The sequence below is a fragment of the Balaenoptera borealis genome (assembly GCF_965194805.1).
Source record: "Balaenoptera borealis genome assembly, chromosome: 2".
NCBI classification, from domain to species: domain Eukaryota; kingdom Metazoa; phylum Chordata; class Mammalia; order Artiodactyla; family Balaenopteridae; genus Balaenoptera; species Balaenoptera borealis.
This window is the reverse complement of record NC_138867.1, coordinates 170,499,348-170,517,165: the sequence shown is the minus strand read 5'-3', so window position 1 is coordinate 170,517,165 and position 17,818 is coordinate 170,499,348. Positions and strand designations below refer to the sequence as shown.

At 41.4% G+C, this 17,818-nt stretch overlaps 1 protein-coding gene across 13 annotated transcripts in view; it reads right to left on the bottom strand.

Moving 5' to 3' along the window:
• The window catches only part of MGAT1 (alpha-1,3-mannosyl-glycoprotein 2-beta-N-acetylglucosaminyltransferase), a 75,087-nt gene that overhangs the window by 43,137 nt on the left and 14,132 nt on the right, over window positions 1-17,818 (bottom strand). The window contains exons 3-4 of one of the 13 annotated variants that reach the window (XM_082379442.1): window positions 10,814-10,877; window positions 10,467-10,546 (exon numbers count right to left, since the gene is read on the bottom strand). The exons of 10 other annotated variants lie outside the window; for them this stretch is intronic. The gene's annotated coding sequence lies outside the window, so the exon portion shown is untranslated. The remainder of the gene's footprint in view (window positions 1-10,466; window positions 10,547-10,813; window positions 10,878-17,818) is intronic. 2 more of the 13 variants (XM_082379424.1, XM_082379443.1) reach the window with 2 other exon arrangements.

Sequence of the window (17,818 nt, the reverse complement as noted above, 5' to 3'; positions counted from 1 at the left end):
GCCAAGAGCAGGGAGGAGAGGAAGAATTGCATGCAGATCATTCAATTGACCTCAGCTTTCCTTGCAGCTTGGTGTGTCCTTGCAACTAAGTTTTGGCCAAAGGGATATGAGGGGAAGCAATGTGTGCAGCCTTGCCCTTGTAAGGATTGGGAATGCCCTGTCTTTCCCCTGCCCATCACCTGGGGGCATGGTGGGACTGCAGCAGTCATCTGGCCCAGAGGCAGATGGCACAGCTGTCTTGCCAGTCCTACCTCTGGACTGTTACACAATTGTCATTTACACTGCTGGATTTTTGCATCTCTGTTATGGCATCTTAGAACCATAGTTAGCTAGTACACCATTCATTCATTCATTCAACAAGTATTTACTGAGTGTCTTCTCTGTGCCAGGCATTGTGCTAGGCCTTGGAGGAAGTGACAATGGGCAAAAGCAAGACAGAGACTAATGGATGTTGCCTTCCTTAGGACAGAGTAGCCTAGAGAAGGGAACAAATAAACCCCAAATCTCAGTGAGTTAATGTGCTTAAAGGTCTCTTTCTTGCTCATGCAAAGTCTAATATGGTGCTGGTGGCCCTCCTACATCTTCTAGTCAACTAATTTTGAAATATAAACTTCCCAGGTTTCTGGAACAGTGGAAGAGAGAGCTGGAAGATTACAGAATTTTGTATGCGCCAAGCCAGGAAGTAGCTTATATCACACCATCCACATTTCCTTGGCCAGAACTCAGTCACATGATCACCCTTAACTGCAAAGGAAAGTGGGAATAGTAGTCCTCCTACAAAGCCAGGAAGAGGAACTCTGCCACAGATGCATAGTTATAAACTAGGAGAGGACTCTGCTCTGGCCTCAGCCTTTTTAGATTAGCTCACTTACCTCCTGAGTATGTGTGTGGCTGTGCCATCCTCAGAGTAATCCCTGAAATTTGCAGGAAAGCAGTTCAGAGCAGCATACAGCGGTAAATCAACTTCCTTCACTTTCTCTCTGATTCTTGTCGGTTGCAATCTACCACCATTCATTTCTGAGAACTCATTTCTGAGTTTTCTTCCCTCCATTTTATAATTCTCTCTCCTCCTCGTATTAGTTGGGCTTCTCCAGAGAAACAGAATAAAGAGCATGTGTCTGTCTGTCTGTCTGTCTATCTATCTACTTATCGTGCGTGAGAGAGAGAGAGAGGAAGAAGAAGAAGAAGGGGAAAAGGGGGAGGAGGAGGAGGGGGAGGAGGGAGGAGGAAGAAAAGGAGAAGAGAGTGATTGATTTTAAGGAAATGGCTCATGCAGTTATGGAGGTTGGCAAGTCCAAAATCTGCACGGTGGGCCAGCAGGCTGGAGAGCTGCAGGGAAGAGTTGATGTTGCAGTTCAAGTCCAAAGGCTCACAGCTGGCACAATTCCTTCTAGCTCAGGGGAGGTCAGTCTTTCTGTTCCATACAGGCCTTCAGCTGATTGGACAAGGCCCACCCATATTAAAGTCAATCAGTTTGTAAATCTCATCCAAAAAGACTCTGACAGAAACATCCAAAATAATGTTTAACCAAATATCTAGGCACCATGGCCCAGCCAAACTGACACATGAAATTAAACATCACATCTTCCAAGGCTAGTTTTTAACACTTTATATTTCTTGTCTAAAGTGGGAGGCAGAGTGATATGGGGGGGAAAAGTCAAAGGTGGGTTCAAATCCCAAATCTTACTCATATGAACTCAAGTTTTCTAATTTGTAAAATGGGAATAAGAATGGTTACCTTGAGTGGATCTGTAAAAATTAAGAGATCATATATGTGAGACACCTAGACTTACACCTGACAAATGGTGACAATTATTAAGTTTTCAATTTGAAAAGAAGGTTCATTGAACACTCTACGTATCAGTATTTTTACTGATGCTTTTTATTTGCAGGTGACTCTCCACCCTTTTTGTTTTCCTTCTGAAACTGAGCAGTGTATCAACAAGAAGAAAATTCCCTGCTACAGTGTATAGTTCTCATGTGGTTTCACCATCTCCTGGCGCTTGAGTTGCCAGCAGTCAGCTGTGTCCTGGATGCTTTGCCTTCCTACTTTTCCATGAGCCATCATTGATGACCCATGGAATGGCACACGTTTGAACAACTTATTTAGGCACTCCAGAGAAAAACCAAGGGGAAAGAGAAGTGAGGAAGAGTGATAAGAATAAAGAAAAGGTGGGAGTTGGCAGGAAATGATGCAAGGAGAAAAAGGAACAGAAATCATATTTTCTACTAATTTGCTTTGTGTTCCTGTGTCAGTTTATAAATTAGCATCTGACTGATTGGACAAACCAACTTTTCTGATACTCTCATCCAGCCAGGCTACAGATTTCTCCATTGGGGTGAACTGAGGAAGTTTTAAAAGTGGGCCAAAGCCACATGGGGACATGTGTCATAATAAGCAACATGGTCTTTCATAAGTTGAGTGTTGCTGAAGGCTTGGAGTAAGTAACGTAGAGGGTATCAAACAGTGCTCCTTTTAGACTTGGTTTTCTAGTTAGGCAACTGGCTAAGCCACTTGTACAAAAAGACCCCAAACACATTGGCTTTAACAAGACAGGCCTCCGTTTCTCTTTTAGGTAACAATACAGAGATGGGCAGGTAGACGGTACAGAGCACTAGCTGAACTGCTCCACAAGGTCATTGGGTACTGAGGCAGGAATGTTGGCATTGCCATCATCAATACATGGCATCCACCTGTGGATCCAAGATGTCACTCCAGTGCCACTTCAGTTGTCCCCTTTCCCAGCCAGGTGGAAGGGGCAGAAGAAGCAGAGGGCTAAAAAGCTTTTTTTTTAAGGACACTACCTGAAAGTTCTTCAATTCTGCTCCTTCAATTCTGCCCACATCCCTTTGTCCAAAAGCTTGAAGGGAAGCTGGGCACATGCCCTGCCAAAAACTGCGGGGAGGGATCTGATTACTACGTGGAGGAAGGCAAGACTGGGTGCCTCCGAGTAGCTAGGAGTCTCTGCCATACCTAATTCTTTGGAGGTTATTCAAATCCTTCATAAGAATCTGACCCAGTGGGCAACACCCCAGTTTTCTATTCTCTACCTGAGAAGATCCCCTATCACCTATTTGAGGTTTCTATCTAAATTTCTATCTGAGAAATCAGTTTTTCTGCTTAAAAAGAAGAGAGACGCTCAAATCAGTGAGGTGACTCAGCCGAAAGCACTTGTTACAGCTTGGAACTATGCCTGAACCCCTGGCCATGGCCATTCTGACTCAGTCAGGGGAATCTGAGGTGAGTGGTGGTACTGTCCAAAGCCAGGCTCCACCTCCTCACATAGGAAGTTCATCGCTTTCCCACCCTCCCCCCACCCAATCTCTCTTCCCCACTCATACCTAACAGTTCTCAACCTCAGGAGAAAATAAGAATACCAAGATAGAAAAATTCCATTTTGCTTCAAGGGCAGTTACTGGGTTTCTTCATGAAATGTCTTCACAGTGGATGTGCCACATCTTCACTCTCCCCCAGTAATTACCACCAAAGTCCCCCTTCACCCACTGTCCTCAGAGGTACTAGGTGAGGTGGGACGGGAGGGGGGGCTAGTTATCCCCATATCTGGCTCTTCTTCTGACATGAGAATGGTATTTGTCAGGTCTCATGGCTGCCCCCACCCCATTTCCAGGACTCCCCTCAAGGCAAATGCTGATCTCCCCTTGAGCCAAGTGTGCCTGTCACATCCTGCTCCTCCAAGAAGCTCCTGCTGACTGGAATGCAGATCAGATGGCTGGATCTGGGGTAGCCTCCTTGGCCCACAGGAAGGAAGCAGCACAAGAGAAGGCTGAGTAACAAGATAATGGGAGCCTGAGTCCCTGAAGATTGCAGAGCCACCAATGCAGCCCTGAGCTGCTGTTTCAGACCTTCATCTTGTCTAAACTACCTTCATTTAAGATCTCACTTAAAGCATCGATCACCATCCTAATTGGTGGTGATGGGGGAGGTGGGGGAAATACTACTTTCCAGCTGTCAAAGATAAAGCTAGATACTAATCAAAGCAGTAAGGACAGATTTTATTCGATAACTATTGCAATAGGGAAGAGGGTCCAGTGTAAACTAAACTCTACTTCAATTTGTGTAAAACTGGGCATTTTAAAGGGAGAATGAGGGAGGAGGGAGGAGGAAATGAGGAAGGGTGGGAGCAGAGTCAGGGAAATGGAAACAAACAAAAAGCGTGATTAAGCCATTGGGATTTGCTAGCTGACAGTTATGGAAGCTAGGCTCCTACCCTCCTACAGAGACTGGGAGACAGGGACCCTATCTTCAAGTGTTGGCTGGAACAAACAGAACATTCTTTTGAGTTTTCCCAGGCAGGGATTTCATGGGGCTGGAGTAGTCATCCTCAGGGACATGGCCTTGAGCTGTTAAAAACTATGCTGGTGTTTGTCTCTAAATGCAGGATACGGGTGGGGTCGTTATGCGCCAAGCGCTCTTCCGCAGTGCTCACCCTCCTCCTCACTCCCGTATCTGGGATCCCTGTGGGGCGGCCCCAGGAGAGCTTGGCGCTTAGGCCCTCAGGAGAGCGAATCAGATCCAGGGCTTCCTGGCTAGCAGCCCCGCACATGCAGGCCCTCTTCTCTGCAGGAGACAGGGCAGCCAGGGGAAAAATCATTGGAGAACAAGCTAGGAGAAAAGGAGCCGCAGTTCTCATCCTCCTTCTTGGTTTCTCTCATGGTTTGATAAGCTAGAATGGGCCTTTAGTCAAAATCTGAGTCCCCTGCTTCCTAGAGCTGTGGAGCAGGGAGCAGGGTGGTCTGGATTGCACTTCTGGAGGCTCCGAAAGTGCAGGGGCAGGGATTGGGGTCTGAGCTATGACTTCAGGAGCACCCCCAAACCCCCCATGCCTCATTTTGCTCCCTAACAACTCCTCTCCTTACCCCACCACCAGCTCCTATCCCCCACCCCCTACCCCGTCCCCAGAGCACTCTCCTTCTCTCTTTCACACCCGTCCTTGACCCCAATTACCATGTGTGCTTGCTGGTGCCTTCCAAAGTCAGTCTTTCTCTAGCTGTGCGTCCATCTACCTGTAAATTTCTCCCTCCTCCTTTGCTTGGCTAACACCTACTCAACCTCAGCCATCAGCCCTCATCTGTCAGCTTGAACACTGCCTCTTCATTTTATCTTTCCCTGAGCCTCCAAACCAGGTCAGTCTCCACTCCCTCCTACCTCTGGATTTCTATCATTTCTACCACCATTGCTTACTTGTCTCCCTGTCATTGTCATGACCATCTAATGCTTTTACATACTGGAATGAAACAGCATAAGGGTAGCAACCCTCTCACTCTTTCCTCATCCCTAGCACCAAGGAGGGGCTCAGGAAATTTCAGTTAGATAAGCAGATGTGGAAACCTGATTGAATGGTGGAAAAGAGGTGTAGAGCGGGAGAAAAGTGAGGTCCCAGCTGTCATCCACTCTTCCCTGAAGTCTGACAGTGCAAGGAAGCACATGAAAAGAGAAGTATTTCAGGGTACAACAGAGTAAAGGAAGGCTGACTTAACACTGGGGTCAAAGCCAGCATGTTTGAAAGTGGAAGCCAGGGAGCCAGTGGAGAGGAGAAAGTTGAGAAGGTGGGGAGGGGAGTAAAGTTGAAGGAAGGGGACCTGGTTTAGAAAAGGCAACAAGAAAGAAAGTAAAGTAGGCTCAAAGAGACAAAAAAAAGCAGGCATCACAGATCTTAGTAGTGTACCTGCCCTGTACCTGTTGCACGATAAATGTTTGAAGGGGAGAGGTGAAAAATTGTGTTTGCCTATTTCAGATGACCTCAGTCTTCTTAGGGAAATAGGAGGTTAGGTCTTATGAGAAATGGGCATTGAGAATCAAGAAATATTCTCTGGTGGTGGGATGAACTGGGAGATTGGGATTGACATATATAGACTAATATGTATAATATAGATAACTAATAAGAACCAGCTGTATAAAAAATAATAAAATAAAATTCAAAAAAAAGAAAAGAAATATGCTCATTTGTTAGTGTATTAGTTAGGACTGACTAAGTTCTATAACAAGTAGACTCAAAATACAATGGCTTTACAGGGTAGTCTCTATGCTATAGAAATTTAATTCTTGCACCCTTAGCAGTCCAGGATGGGTATTCAGGTCAGTGGTTAGTTCCCCTCTTGGTGATCATTTAGGCACACAGGATCCATCATCCTCTAAGGTCTAGAGAAAATGGGAAGAACATGCAGAGCATGCAAAGGAAGTTCTCATGGACCTGGCATGGAAGGAACACACATTTCTGTTCACATTCCTTTGGAGGGATCTTAGTCATGTATCCTCAACCAACTATAAAAAGGGCTGGAAGATGTTAGTCTAGCTGTGTGCCCACAGGAGAGAACAGAGTTTGATACACAGCTAGTGGTTTTCACCACTGTGGTAGGCAGAAAAATGGACCCCAAAGATGTCCACATCCTAATCCTTAGAACCTGTGAATATGTTACCTTACATGGCAAAGGGACTTTGCAGATGTTTAGGACCTTGAAATGAGGTAGTTATTCTGCATTATCCCCCTGGGTCCAGTGTAATCACAAGGGTCCTTATAAGTGAAAGAGGGAGGCAGGAGAGTTAGTCAGTATCAGAGTGATGCAGCATGAGAAAGACTTGTCTGGCCATCGTTTGCTTTGAAGATGGAAGGGGGCCATGAGCTAAGGAACTCAGGCAGCCTGTAGAAGCTAAAAAAGGCAAGGAATGGATTCTCCTCTAAAGCCTCCAAAAAGAATGCAACTCCTGCTGATACCTTGATTTTAGCACAATTTCAGATGTCAGACCCATTTCAGACTTCTGATTTCCAGAACTCTAAGATAATACATTTATATTGTTTTAAGCCACCAAATTTTGGAGATTTGTTACAGCAGCAAGTGGAAACTAATACAACCAAATTTGGTAATTCCTTTTTTAAAGAAGTACCTATTAATGGTATGAAGCATTATTTTAAATTTTAAGAAGACAAGACTATGTGTTGACTTTCCACCTTATGCACAAGCCTATTGACTGCCTCGTGAACTCTCGGGGACCAGTCAGGGGTGGAGGACTTTAATGTGGAGAGGTTCTAGAACAGCAGTTCTCCAAATGTGGTCCCCAGACCAACAGAATCTGCCTCTCCTAAGAACTAATAGAAATGCAAATTCTCAGCCAACCCAGACCTGCTGAATCAGAAACTCTGGGACCCAGCAGTCTGTGTTTAACAAGCCATCCATGTGATTCTGACACTTGCTCAAGTTTGAGAATAGGACTAAGGCTCTATTCTAGATCGAAAGAAACTACAAAGAAGCAAAAATGAATTAGCAATGCACAATTCTAAACTGGATCTTTTTATTCCAAAGGACATTATTGGAACAATTAAAGAAATCTGGATGGAGTCAGAGCATTCATAGTAATGAATCCGTGTTAATTTCCTGATTTTGATGGTTGTGTGGTGGTGATGTAGGAAGTCCTTGCTTGTAGGAAATATACACTAAAAGTATTCAGATGTAATGAGGTGCCTTGTTTGATGTTTGATTAATGAGGAACTTAATTCTTAAATGATTCAGGGAAAAAAACAGTTTTAAACTATAATTTCCATTTTTCTTTGAGACTATTTCAAGGTTTTTTTTTTTTAATTTTGAAAATAAAAAACAACCCAGCATGATACCATTTGTCAAATATCAGCTTGGCAAAGGTGAAAAACGTGTGTAACACCTAGTGTTGGTGAAGGTATGGGAAACAGAAAGTTTCACACACCATGATTGGAATTATAAGTTGTAATATTTTTGGAAGGCAATTTTACAATATCTATAAAAAATTTAAAAGCAAATTTTTCTTAGCAGTTCTGCTGAGGGTAAGGAAATATATTTTATTGCAGCACTGTTTATACTAGAAAAAACTGGAAACAACTGAAGTGTTTATCATTAGGTGACTGGTTAAATAAATTATGGTATAAAATATGCAGTGAGTTACTTGGCTTTAGACCACAACTTCTAAAGGTCTTGAACCAAGTTCCCTTTTGCTAAAAGATTTAAAAAGTCTAAGGAAAGGCTGTGAAAGAATTCTGTAGAAAGTTATAAGGTGCAGGGTTGAGAGCTTGGCAGATAGCAGTGTGACAGTCAGGTTCCAACCAGGAACATATAAACCACTCTAAGTATTTGGATGGAGGGAATCTAATGCAAGGTATTGGTGACATACTCAGGGATCATAGAAAGCTGATACAGATACAGCTTTTAAAATAACAATGCTCAAGGAAATAAAAGACAAATTTGAGAATTTGGCAAATTATAAGAAAGGAGGCAGATGGAAAGTCCATAACTGAAAAATAGAGTATATATTTAATAGCAGATTACACAGTGAACTGGAAGATAAGTTATATCCAGAATGAAGCCTGGGTAGGGAGTGAGGGGACAAAGGGATGGAAATGAGAGATTAAGAGGCATAAGAGATACAGTGAGAAGGTCTAACATACCTTTATTTGGAGTCCCAGAAGGAAAGAGAAAGATAATGGTATAGAACTAATATTCAAGCACACAATGGCTGAAAATTTACCAAAACTGAAGAAAGATACATATCTACAAATTTAACAGCCCTAAGAATCCCAAGCAGGATTACTTACTAAAAAGGTAATCCACACCTAAACATATCATAGTAAAACTGGAATAAACTAAAGACAGAGAAAAAATCTTAAAGAAGCCATTAACAATAGAACATATTAAACAGGCAGATGAACAGCTGACTGCTCACCAGCTAGAGCAGAAGTCAGAAATTGGTGGCTTGATGCCTCCAATGTGACAAAAGAATGTGATGCTCAACCTAGAATTCTATTCCCAGAAAAAAATATCTGTTAAGAACGAAGGTGGGGGGCTTCCCTGGTGGTCCAGTGGTTAAGAATCTGCCTTCCAATGCAGGGGACGTGGGTTCGATCCCTGGTTGGGGAACTAAGATCCCACATGATGCAGGGCAACTACGCCCGCGTGCAACAACTGCTGAGCTAGCATGCTCTGGAGCCCATGTGCCACAACTAGAGAGAAGCCCGTGTGCCACAACGAAAGATCCTGCATGCCACAACTAAGACCCAACACAGCCAAATTAATTAAGTAATAAAAAAAAAAAATGGCATTATTCAATTCCAAAAAAAAAAAAGAACAAAAGTGGAATAAGCTGTTTTTAGGCAAACAAAAGTTGGAAGGTTCTACCTCTAACAGGACAGAACGTTCTAAAGAATGTTTTTCAGACACAAGGAAAATGACCGCACAAGGAAGGTTAGGGAGGGAGAGAAGAATGAAGAGCAATGGAAAGTAATTATAACAGTAAATACATGGATAAATCTAAATAAATATTTGGTGTAGAAAATAATAATAATGTATTTTAATACATATCTATACATTTATACATACATAATTAAAATTCACAAAAACAATAGCATATAAGATGAGATAAATAGTTAAAGTATTCTAAGATCCTTGCATTGTCTAGGATGAAGATAAGAGTATCAATTATCACTAGGCTTTGATAAGTCAAGAATGGATCTTTTAATTCCTTGCCCATTAAAAGAACAGAAAAAGTGTACAACTTCCAAATCAACAGAGGAAAAAATAGAATAACAGAATAATTGTGATAGAATTCTAATAGAATAATTCTAATCCAACCTGAAAGAAAGCAAGAAAAGAGATAACAGGACTTAAGATTATGTGGGATAAATAAAATCAGTGAATAAGATTGAAACCAAAACATAACAGAAGTTGTATACTAAAGACCTAATGCTCTTGTTAAAAAATGTTATCAAACTTAAAACAACAACAACTATATGCTATTTCCAAGAGGCACATTTAAAATAAGGACACAGAAAGGTTGAAAGTGAAAGGATGGAAAGAGCTATGCCAGGTAACAATAATCAAAAGAAGCTGATGTTATTAATACCAGAAAAAAAAATAGCCTAAATAAGCCAAAGGCATTACTACAGACAGAGGTTTACTTCTTAAAGTTTCAATACACCAGGAAGATATAAAAATTCTGTATTTGCATGCACCTAATAACATGACTTCAAATATATAAAGCAAAATTCACAGAACTATAAATAGAAATGGATAACTCAACAATTATCTCATTAATCAATAGAACAAGCAGATAAAAATTCATAAGGAGCAGAGAAGATCTGAACAATACATTACAAAATTGATCTAATGTCTTTATCTAGGTGACTGCACCCAGCATTTGCAGAACACATGTTCTTTTCCAGTGCCCGTGGAACCTTCACTAAGGTCAAATACACACTGGGCCATAAACAAATCTCAACAAACTTCAGTGGACAGCAATCATATAGAGTATGATTTCTGACCACAATGTTATAACAAAAAATATAACTAAGAAGTCCCTATATGTTTAGAAATTAAAAATATACTTCTAAATAACCTATGGGATCTGTTGTAATTATCTGTGCTTTCTGTTCTTTCTTATCACACCAGAGGTCTATGAATTTTAATTCTCTTTTTAAAGTGCCAACCTTGACTTTTGATCCTCTCTGTTGTGTTGCTTTCTGTTTCATTGATTTTTGCTCTCATCTTCATTATTACCTTCCTTTAACTTTAAAAAAAATGGGATAGATCATTAGTCAACTTGACAATATTGTTCGTATGAAGTTTTACAAAAATACCAAGTGCTTTTTCATTAATCCTCAAAGCAACCTTGTGAGTTGGGTCTTTTCCCTCATTTTACAGATGGGGAAATTATAGACATAATTATTGCATTCACTGAAATACTGGCCCTAAGGTTTGCATCCAAGACCAGAGGAACTTCTCCTGCCCATCCCAGGGCCTCCTTTTATTCTTTGAGAACTTAAGGAACACTTACCCCATGGTTAAGATGGTGGATGCCTGGCTCTCACCAACCCTTACTTCAGTAATCGCCAGCACATCTATTGCCAAGAAAACATAGAGGTGGGGAGGAAGTGGGGAGCAAAATGTGCACAACATGAGTGGGCAGGCTGCCTAGCCAGCAAGGAAAGTGTGAAGCAGCCCTTGACCCACCCATACTCTTAATCACTGGACTAGAGCTGGAGGCTCCTCCTGTTGACCCGTTTCCAGAATAAAAAAGACAAAGCATGTTTGCTTAGAAACAGTGGATTGCTTGCTTAGAAGCAAGATACCACTGAGTAAACTTATGCAAGAAAATTTTTTTTCTCAAATACTGTGTAGGGTGGTCCTTGGAGGATTTTCTTGGCTTGAGGAAGGGCCTACATTCCATTGCCTGAGTGTCCAGATGTTTGAGTCCTTGGACAGGGGCCACCACACTGCCAGACTTACTTCCCACACCCTTCTACAAATGCTTCTCAGTCCAGGCACACTTCTAAGGGCTCTAATAACACTAACTTTTCCAACCTTCATTACAACCTCTGAGGTTGTTACTATTATTATCCCAACAAGAGGTAGATGAGGACACACAAGCAAAAAACAGAGGGTTTAGTTACTTGTCTAAAGTCATCCGGGAATAAGTGAAAGAGTCCTTATTTGAACCCAGGCTTCATGGCGGAAAGACTGTTCTCTTGGCTACTACACTATGTCACCTCTCTACATGGGATTCACATAAACTCCTTCCTGAGTATAACTGATACTATTCATAGCCTGAGAAGAACTGCCAGGTCTAAATGGGAACACTCAATGGAAAGAAGAATCGAGTTAAGTATTCTGACTTCCTTCTGCATGTCTCCAGCCAAGGCCCTCAGCTGAATCTGGGGAAGAGGCATGGAGAGACCTCCCAGGGAATTCCCTGGGAAACCTTAAGTTCCTGATGCAGACTTCACGTCCCCACTGTCTGTTCTCAGCTAACTGATCCTCAGGTGACCATTTCTCAGTTTTGAATCTCATGAGGGAAAAGTTCTTTGCATTGCATGACTGGTATTCAGTACCATTTCACCCTTAGTGTCTCTGTACATAAACCAAGATGAAATTATTTTTCAGGCTTTCACTTCCCGACAAATTTGCTAGAAATAGAGAGCACACTCCTATGGAAGCCTTTTCTAAACTCACTGTTTATTAAGGTTTTTCCCTTCCTGTTTTATTGCTCCTCCCTCCGCTTGCTCCTCCTGTGAATTCCATACAAACTGAACTCGTTTCAGAGTCTTTCCCATACTCCCCACATCCATAAGCTGTGAGACCTTTAGTAAGTTTTGGTTAAGTTTTTCTCCTCCCTAGGAATTTTCTCAGTTCACATAAAATTTCTAATTTATTGGCAAAAAATTGTGACATAACATCTTATTGTTTTAATGTCTGTAGCATTTGTAACATAAAACTTTAGAAATTCGCTGAGACTTCAACTAAAAGGGAATTTATTCAAACTGTTGCAACAGGGAGTTTTAAAGGGAATGTCTCATCAAACTTGAGGAATGAAAGCGGTTTTATAGGGGAAAGAAACAAAAGCAGCACTGAACACTGCGATTTTGGTGGGTTTTGGTCAGGTTGGTATTGCAATCTTACAGAAATTAGTTTTTCTTCCTGATTTGGCTCATTGTGCCTGTTACATCCTGTTCCCGGAATGGTTGACTCAGGAATTTAGGAGTGAGCTATTCTCTCGGAATAGCAGAGAGCAAGGAGGTCAGTGTATGCTCAGAGAAGAAAAATTTACAGTTCCCTGCATTCTCCCTTTTTATTCCTGACTTTGGTTATTCACGCTTTCTCTTTTTTTCTTGATCAGTCTCACCAGATTTGAAACAGACATTTGGCTCTGTTCTCTATATTTTTCTATTTTGTTTTTTTCTGCTCTTTATTACTGCCTTATTTTACCTTCTGTTAGGATTTATTTTGATTGTTCTACTTTTTGAGATGTTGCTTTGGTGATTACCAGGTTTTCTGATTTTCTGAACTATCTTTCTAGGCTGTAAATTTCTCTCTAAGCACTGCCTAAGCAATATCCCTCTGGTTTTGATATGTAGTATTTTCATTGTCATTCAGTTGAAAATACTTTCTTCTTTGAACCATGATTTTAAAGTGTATTTGTAAATTTCTGAATATAATAGGCATGTTCTAGGTATTTTTTATTATTACTTTCTAATTTAATTTCAATTATTTAAATTTTGTTGAGATTTACTTTATGGTCCAGCATATATGTCAACCCCACCCCACCCCCAGCTTTATTGGAATATAATTGACACATGCCATTGTGTAGATCAATTTTTGAAAATGTTTCATGTGTTCTTGACAAAAAGTATGCATCCTTGATACACTGGTGCAATGTTCCATGCATATGCGTTAGAATGTTTGTTAATCTTATTGTTTAAATCTGTGTCGCTACCAATTTTTAGTCTGCTTGTCCTATTAACTAAAGAGGTGAAAAAAAATCTCTCATCATGATTGTGGATTTTATATTTCTCCTTTGAGTTCTGCATATTTATTAGGTAGATACTAACTTATAACTGTTCTATCTTCCCAGTGTTTTTTCTTCCCTGAAACTTGTCTTAATGTAACACCTCCCTTTATCTCTAGGAATGGTTTGTGCCTTGAAGTCTCTGTTCCATCTAATATTAGTAGAGCTACACCAGTTTTCTATTGGCTTCATATAACTTCTTTCCATTCTTTTACTTTCGGACTTTGTGTCCTTATATTTGAGTCTTTTGTAAGCAGCAACATAGTGGGGTTTTGTACTTTCACCCTATGTGCTACGGTCTATGTTTGTGTTTCCCCAAAATTCACAGGTTGGAATCCTAATACACAGTGTAATGGTGTTAGGAGGTGGGGGGCCTTTGGGGGGTGATTAGGTCATCAGGGTGGGGCCCTCATGAATGGGACTAGTGTTCTTATAAAAGAGACCCCACATGACTCCCCAGCCCCTTCTGCCATGGGAGGATGCAACAAGAAGTCTGCAACCCTGAAGAAAGCCTTCACCCAACAATGCAGATCTCCAATCACTCTGGACTTCCAGCCTCCAAAACTTGAGAATTACATTTTTGTGGTTTAAAAGCCACATAGTCTGTGGTACTTTGTTATAGCAGCCCGAACAGACACTGTCTGACAATCTTTGTCATTTAGTGAAATTAACTTAAATGTAAATATTGGTATTTTTTGGGAAGATTTACCATCTTTTTTTGGTCTCACCCCTCTTTTTTAATTTACCTCTTTGCTTAAAATTTTCTACTAGTATTGGAATCAAATGTTGTATTTTTATGATTCCGCTAGATTTTACAATATTCACGAGAGTAACCAAAACCTTCACCCTAATACCTCAATCCTTTTTACTCTCTCTTGACTTACTTATCAGTCTTGTCTGGTATTTTAAGCCTATCTTAACAACTCTACATTTTTATTGTTTGGTATAAAATGTTATATTTGCTCACCTGTTTTTCTCTTCATTTCTTTTTGCATCTCAAAACCCCACCTGGGATCAGTTTCCTTCTATATTAAAGTGCATTCTTTAAAATTTCCTTTAGTGACGGTCAGCAGGGAATGAATGAAACAAATTGTCTTAAAATGTGATTATTTTGTCCTCATTCATAACAGATATCTTCATCTGGTATAAAATTCTAGGTTGACAGTTATTTTCTACCTTTATACTGACATTTTCATTCCACTCATTTGGCTTCCATTGTTGCTGTTGAGAAGTCTGTTCCTTTGAAGGTAATTTTTAAATCTTTGGCTGTTAATTTTTTTCTTAGTGCAGTTAAGTTGCACTATGATGCACATAGATATGACTTTGTAAATTTATCCTAATTTGTATTCTTTGAGCTTTTAAATCTATAGACCTGTTATTTTTCATCAGTTCTGGAATATCCTCAGCCCAATTACCTTTGTCCCTTTTCTTCCGTATTTGCCTTCTAAGACTGTGGTTAAATATATGTTAAAACTTCCTAGTGAGACCATCCCATCTTTCTGTGTTTTCCCGTATTTCTCTATCTCCATGCTGCATTCTGGATAACTACGTCAAACCTATCTTTCAGTTCACCAATTCTCATTCCTACTGTTTCACAATCTGTTGCCAAATACATCTTTAAATATTTTAAGCAGTCGTTTTCACAAACGCACCCAATAATTCTAATGTGACTTTTATGTGGGTCTGTTTTTCTGCTGGTTTCCAGTCATGCTGCCTTTTTTCCTTATATGCCTGATTATCTTTGACTGCTTGCTGACTGTTTCCTCTGAAAAATTATGTTACCTGAGGTCTAAATTGAAGGAGTCCTCTTCTGAGGAAGTTTTATTTGCTTCTGCCAGGCCTCAGGTTGTGTTTACCTGGGTTGTAAGGGTTGGTCAGTGACCACAATTTGTCAGGATGTTCTCTTTTCTCTTTTTCTTCAATCCTATTGCTATGCTCAGTAACGAGGTCAGTCTCTAAAGTACCCGGGGGGTGGGGAGGGGGATGGGTCTAGATTTGGTTTTTCTTGTCCTGAGGGTGTAGTACTTTGGGAACCCAGTTTAACTTTAGAAAAGTCATCTATAACATTCATCACCTTGGGTGAACCTGGCCCTATCATCCTTCTCTCTCTCTCACTCTCTGGGGCTGGTGAAGTGGTGCCTAACTCAGCTTCATCAGCAAAGTCTTCGGCCTAAGCTGCTTTGGTGTTCACCTCTGATGACGAGATCCCATCTTAAAACAGCCCTACCTGTTTAAACTGCAGTCTTTTCAGCCTCCATGCTCTTTTAAGGAGAAGGGAGGGCACACCACCTGCATTTAAAAAAACTGTCTTTTTGGGCTTCCCTGGTGGCGCAGTGGTTAAGAATCTGCCTGCCAATGCAGGGGACACGGGTTCGAGCCCTGGTCTGGGAAGATCCCACATGCCCTGGAGCAACTAAGCCCGTTGGAGCCACAACTACTGAGCCTGCACATCTGGAGCCTGTGCTCTGCAGCGGGAGAGGCCGCAACAGTGAGAGGCCCGCGCACCACAATGAAGAGTGGCCCCCGCTCGCCGCAACTGGAGAAAGCCCGCACACAGAAACGCAGACCCAACACAGCCAAAAATAAATAAATAAATTAATTAATTAAAAAAAACCAAACTGTCTTTTTCAATGTTTTTGGTGGGAAACTGATCCAAAGAACCTAGACTACCTTCACCAGAAACAAAGTACTGTCTCACCTTTTCAATATCATTTCAATATCATTTTTTCTTTTCTAGACTTTGAGATTTTCCAGTCCAGATTTTTAGATTTATATACTTTATTTCTATTCTTTTAGTGCTTGCCCATGACATTTTACCATATTTAACTCAATAAAATCTAGAGTTAAACAACACCTTCACCCTCTTCCTAAATAATACAAGCACTTTAGCCTGCTTTCACACAGATGTCCCAGCTTCCAATTTACCTACTATTGTCCAATATTCCAATTCTATTTATCTTTTAGCCTTGAGAATTAGACATGGCATTTTAAAAAAGTGTTTCAATTTACCTACACCTTGGCAATTTTATTTTTCTTCTTGCATGTCAGACGTCCTCTGGGAGGTGGTGGTGGCTGGTGGTCCCTAAACCAGCTCAAGTCCTGAGGTGGGCTTGAACAGGTGCAGCTGCACCAGCTCACTGGATCTGTTCTTCACAGTCTGCCTGGAGTGGCTGGAGACCTGAAGACCCCTCGTCATCTGGGATCAGTCCAAGCAGCACATATCTGGCCCTAGGTAGACTGTGGGCCCATTTTCCATGTGTCCAAGTCAATGGAGGCTGTAGTAGGAACATATCCTGGTGCTCAGTGAGCTGGGGCACTCAGAATCCCCATTCCTGTGGTAGCTGTCTTCTCCCTTGTTATTTAACCTGTGTCTTTTTCAAAAGTAGGTGATGCATTAGGTCCAGGTGGAGCTCATGTAGATGTGTGTATGTGAGGGGATTGGGGACTTCAAGCCACAGGCACACCAACAGCCCTGGCCATATGGAAACCTTAAGTAACCTGATCATCTAAAACAGTTAGAGCTGGCCCTATATTCAGCCAATGAAAAGATTGGTCGATGCTCAGTGACTACTGGGAATCAATACTCCATGGCCTCTTTCCTTTCTGCCCACTGTACACCAGAACTGCCAGGGACTGGCCACTCTGGACAATGCATGAGCATTTCCAATGCTCCCTTTGATCAGGCCATCCTATTTTTCCCATTCTTCTCTTAAAAGGACCCAACTCAACATCCTGCTCAGATGTCATCGGTGCCTCCCTTCCCAGTAGGTGGAAGGCACTTTCCTTGGAAAGCCCACAGTTTAGTTCAGCAACCATTAGGGTGGCTTTGCTGTGGTCTCTCTCCTCTATCTACTCCTGCTTCCTAGTACCTAGGACAATGGATGTGCCTAGCAGATCCTCAACAAGTATTTGCTGAATAAACTAATCCAAGTCTGTGGATAGGGTCAGGTTTGCCAGTGCTGCATGTAGAGAAGGACAAAGACCAAGTGTGCTCATGACATTTCAAAGTGGAATTGAGTGGCAGAAATGCTCTTTCCCTCTCCCTTTTCTACAACCATCCCTCCCCCACCTCCACCCTCCTCCATCAAAACTTACCTTGTTTGGAGGCAAAGTGAAAGAAATACTTCTAAAGAGAGGCATGGAAACTGTATGTATGGAAACAGGAATCCTAGAGAGAATCAGAAAACTATCTGACCAGAGACTATTCTCTTGTAAACAGTGGATTTTGGAGCCAGAGAGACCTGACTTACAACTCGGTCTCTACTGATAAGCCCCACCTGGAGTATTCTCAGACAGGTTACTTAATTCTCAGAAGACTCGCTTTTCACTCTTTGAGTTACCTAGTTAATAGTCTTATACATAGTTAACAATATATTGTTAAATTCTACCTGTTCCCAAGAGAACTGTTTCTATGTTGTGACTCATCACTCACACAGCCTGTCCACTCCCAGGGGTTATGATCCAGCCCTAGTATGAGGATTAATCCAATTTGCACTT